This window comes from Athene cunicularia (assembly GCF_003259725.1).
Source record: "Athene cunicularia isolate RWA chromosome 6 unlocalized genomic scaffold, athCun1 chr6_part2, whole genome shotgun sequence".
Classification (NCBI taxonomy): Eukaryota; Metazoa; Chordata; class Aves; order Strigiformes; family Strigidae; genus Athene; species Athene cunicularia.
Window position 1 is genome coordinate 6,391,312 of NW_020799106.1, and position 5,089 is coordinate 6,396,400.

Consider the following 5,089-nt stretch of genomic DNA (forward strand, 5'->3'; position numbering starts at 1 on the left):
GGCGGAGCGGAGCAGCCCGCAGGCCGCCGCTCGGAAACGGTCCCCGGTGCCGGCGAGCACAAACGGCGAGAGCTGCGGGTGCGCGCAGCCGAGACCGAACCGGCTTGAACTCGGCCATCCAGGAAAGCCATCCGGCCGCTGCAGCTGCGTGCGAGGACATCGGCCTCTCTTTTGTCTACGATCATAGTTTCGCATCTAGAAAAAAAAAAAAAAATTAGTCTTTTTATTCATATTCAAGTTTCAAAATGCATCAGAACAGGAAGTAGGTGTTGAAAAAAAGAGAAAAAGTTGAACTTCTGCGGAGTCAGGAAGGTCAAACCCGGTATCGTTTCTGCAGCTGTCCACAGTTTTGGCAGTTTTTCTTGGTTTTCTGCGATGTCTTTGGTGAATACGGGCTGTAGGGCTTTCCAGGAGGCATTTGGTTAAACTTTTATCCTCAGCTCTTGAAAAAAACCCACCCACACTCTGAATGCTGGTGCATGGTGTAAGGAAGGAAAGCATACCTGATGCCAGACACTGGTGAGGAAGTTCATGCTGCCAGCTTTTCTCCAGTTTCTGCAGTTATTCATACATTTCTCACACAACTTTTGCCCCATGCTTCTCGACTTGAGTTTCAAGTGTTCCGTATACACAGATCCCTGTTTTAAAACTCCATCTTTTAACAGATGAGAACAGTCAAACAGATCGCAATGCGTGCATGAGTAAAATGAAGCCATTTCCAAACAAATTTGCTGGAATGTTTTTTCTTCCCGCTTGTGTCAAGCTGCCTTCAACAGAAATTACTCATTTTTTCCTTTAATAGGTTACATTCCTTAAAATTAAGTTTGCTTCAGCATTGAGAAAACTTACTTTGCTATGTTTGATCGTTATGTCATTTATATATTGGCTGTTACAATACGCATTTTTTTCCAATAATGAAAAAAAATACATAGCAAAAGTGGACAGATTTCTTCCAGAAAATATGGAGTAAGTTCTTTATAACAGAAGACTCTCAAGCCTTTTTAATTTTTTTTAAATATACCTTGGAAATTAATAATTTTTATAGAAGTCACTGCGATGTTTAAGTGTCTAATGGAAATGCAACTGTTCTGTGAGTTATTGAAACAAGCTTTATAGTCACTGTTGATGTGGTTTTCCCCAGACGTTCTTTTGGGATTCTGCTCAGGAAAAGCCTCCCCCAGCACCACAGCAATCATACTGCTTTAGCAGCTCCAACTGTAGAAACCTTAATTCATTTACTCATTTCACACAGAAAAGTCTTGCAACACTAACAGCTGAAAGTCATCTAGTTTCTAGAGTTTTCACCAGTGACTAGAAAAATCTGATAACCGCGTAAACAGACTGTTACTTCTTTTGGATACAGGCAAGATATTTCAGGAAGGTACTTTGTCAACCCTTGCAATTTAGGGAGGTGTACCCCATGAGTGCGTACAGTTTAAGGAAGCAATAAGAAACTTGCATTGCAAAATTAAACAGAACATCTCATAGAAATATACTAACAAAAAAAAAAATCATCAACAAGCTTTATATGTGTACTTTAAAAAAAAAAAATACTTGCTGATACAAAATTCTCAGAAGCTAGTAAAGAAAGCCAAATTTCAGTAGTAGTTCATTATTTGCACTTTCAAATCATAACATTCTCACATCATCTTTTTACCTTGAAGTGTTTATGCCCTTCAGAGAATTCCTCGGGTGACTTCTCTTTTATGACCCATTCTTAGAAGTCATCAGCATTTTTAATGTCACTCAGGTTACACTCATGCCTGACACCATGTCATCCTCTCCTGGCAGATTGATGATAACGGGGGAGACATTAATGTTATGATAAGCAAGAGCAGAGCTGCTAACTTGAAGAAAAAAATCGAGCAGGTAAGTAGTTTTATCAATAGCTGTAATTTGCTTCTGAATTTTTTGTTGTAGAGAACGCTTGTTTTTGTAAAGATTGTTTCAAATATTTATCAATAGAAATAAATAATCAAGTCTAAAGTTAGGTAAGCTATTCTCATAGCAGCTGTTGCCGAAAATATTATTTTCAATGCTCTTAAAATGCTGGTGTACATTTTGAGACAGTTGTACAAATTATCTTCATGCCTCTGGAATGTAGGCATCAAAGAATTTTTTTTTTCACATTTTATACTTGCTCCAAGTCTTTATTGTTAGTAATCTGAAGTGACATCTATCTAGTTGTCTGTTCATTTGCCTGAAAACATATTTGAAACCAGTAGAAGTACAGAACTTTACCCATATGAGACTCAGCAATTCAAGGAGCTTTTTTTCTTCTTCTGCAACAGGAATTACAGCTTGCAGATAGTCGAGCAAACCTCAATTCTTTGTCGGTGTGGCATCTTAAGATCTTTTTGTCTCTGTCAGCAAGCAGGTAGGACAGCGCTACTTCCTGAGGTGGGATGAGCTAGGAGCCAAGGGTGACTGCAGCAGGGTGGTATCCTCAGCAACAGGGCACAGTCCTGCAGCAGGACAGGCAGGGCTGGGTGCTGGGAACTGGCTCCATCAACAGTCACAGCACAGGCACGAAGCAGGTCTAGAGTCTGTCCAGAGAGTCAAGTGAGGAACAGCAAGAGATAAAGCTCAAAGCAAGGCTAGAGACAAATCTGAGATTCACCTACCAGCTAAGCCCAGACAAGAAACAAAGCCTAAGCCAGGACTCAAAACAAGTATGCCTATAACATAACCTGAGTTTAGGTGGAGCTCCTGGGCACAGGGGTGGAGGCCCCAGGTGAGGCTGGTCAGGGTCATTAATGCCTGTTGACACTCTCAGAACCCTGACAGTTCCTACCCATAGCGTGGCAGTGAGGTCTGTAAGGAACAGAAATACTTGCCTCTCCAAAGTCATTGAGTCTGCAAATACAGTGGTGCCAAATTTCTCTAGCTAAGCAGGCCTCTTTATTTTGGGTGCACAACACGCCCTCTGGTATCACATGGCTTACTGCAAATGTGCAGGAGACTTGAAGCATCAAAAAATGCCAGGCCAGTGCATGCAAAATTAGCCAAGTCTTTCCAGATGCAGCGTTTACCGGCCAGGCACGACACAATCCTTCTGCACTCCGAGCTTTATATTGTTCATGCACAGTCATGCAGTGAAGTAAGGGCCAAGATTTCCAATCAAAAAAGAAACTGGGGGCAAACCGCTCTCCACCACAGGTCAGGAACATCTGATAGGAAACAGTTAGAATAAATGCAGTGGGCCTGTATAATGGGCATCAGAAGATGAAATAATAGTCCCTTCTGGCCTTACTTCATGTAAAATGATATTAACACTTAAACTACCTGTGTTCAGCATGCTTACAAATGTTAACTTACTTTCAGTGCCAGTCATCCAGGTAGATACTATCTACAGAACCAGGGCCAAGAAAGACTAAATGAGGAAGTCATTGTCAAAACCACAATTAGAATTCAAGAGTTTCTGCATTAAACTCATGTTGTTCAAGACTCTTCTCTTTCAGATACTGCCAACTAACAACGCTGTGGGTGATTTATCTGATCATCTGTGTTACAAACACAAAGGCATTAGCAGCGGTTGGCTCGTGTTCAGCTGGGTTCGCAGGCACAGCACCACGTCGGTGCAGTGTACAGAGTCCCGGGTCACGTCTGGTCTGGGAGCAGGCTGGTCACTTTGTCACACTGGAGTTGGAGCTAATAAATGTGAGGGAGGCTTTGCAAGGTAGGTGCTTTAATCCATGTTTTGTACCTTCACAAGGAGCCAGCTCTAATGTCTCAGTATCACGCTTCCATGAGGGAAGCAGGGCTAGCCAAGATAGGTCTGGTTAGATCTAATCTTTCCCTTACAAAGCACCATAGGTATCTTTGCACTGTAACTCCTAGAGCTTTTGGGTTGTGGAGGGCTTAACTTGGGTTCAGTATCAGTGACATGTCTAACCTTCCCCAGCCTGGACTGAAGCCTCTTGCAGAGGTCTGTTCCTGGTGACTTTGCAGGCCTGACTTAGGGACACCATACCTGAATAATTGTGTTCACAGGGTCAGACCCCTGCGGGCACTAGTAGGCCTTAATGGACCTGACCAGCTGCACCTGGGACCTCCACACACCTCCTCTGCCCACAGCCCCAGGAGCTCTATTTAAGCTCAGCCCTGGCTAAACTATGGCTCCTCTTGAGTTTGAGTCTAGCCTTGGTTCTGTTTAGTCACTATGGCCCCTGCTCAGTGCCTACTTGGATTGTGTATAACTTTGCTTACCTGTGGGGTTCCCCAGACCTGTGGATTGACATCTTGGTTCAGCCTCAGACCTGTCTCATCTCCTGGAAGCTGATTTATTATCTGGACTGCTGGCTGAGCGTGGATACCACCCCCTGGCCTCTCCTGTTTACTTTGTCTGTGTATGGGGGGGGGCTGGGTGCTGGCTAGTGAGGTCTTTGTCCCACTGGCTGTTGTGTGGGGCTCCCTGTCTCTCAGGGAGAAACTACCCCTCACAGCTCTGATATTTACTCCAGATTCAAATTTTGCTGGAGCTATGTGCGGTGCAGAACTACTTACAGGTTTATGTGTGGTATTCCTTGGTATTATGTTGTCCAATTTAATTTATTCTGCAGGTATGTACCAATTTGCATGTTATTCTGGATAAAAACACAGGGATGGTGGCACTATGTCAGACCAAAGGTCCACTGGCTCAAAACTTTACCCCTGGCAGTAGCCAGTAGCACAAACACAGGGAAGAAGTCTTGAGTAGCATACAGGGCTGTTTCCTCAGCACACTCTTCCAGCTTCAAGTCATGTATAGCTAAAATAGTAGTTTTATGTTAAATAGCTTTTGCTTAAGCTTTCTTCCATTACTTCTGCTTTAAAAAAATTTAACCCGTGAAGTTTTTAGCATCTACATTGTGCCGTAGCAGTGAGTTCCATGTTTTGACAACAGGTTGCATGAAGAAATAGCTGTTGCGTTTGAAAAACTGACTCTATAACCTCTACCTCAGAGAAACAGTGAGTGTTCGCTGTCTGATAACACTTTCCATGCTGGTCTTGTTTTTTTTCAATATAGTGGTTAGCATTTCACCCAGATTGTCTTCTTCCAGGGTGAAGATACTGGCGTATTTAGCTGTTCCTTGTGCTTTTGGCCACC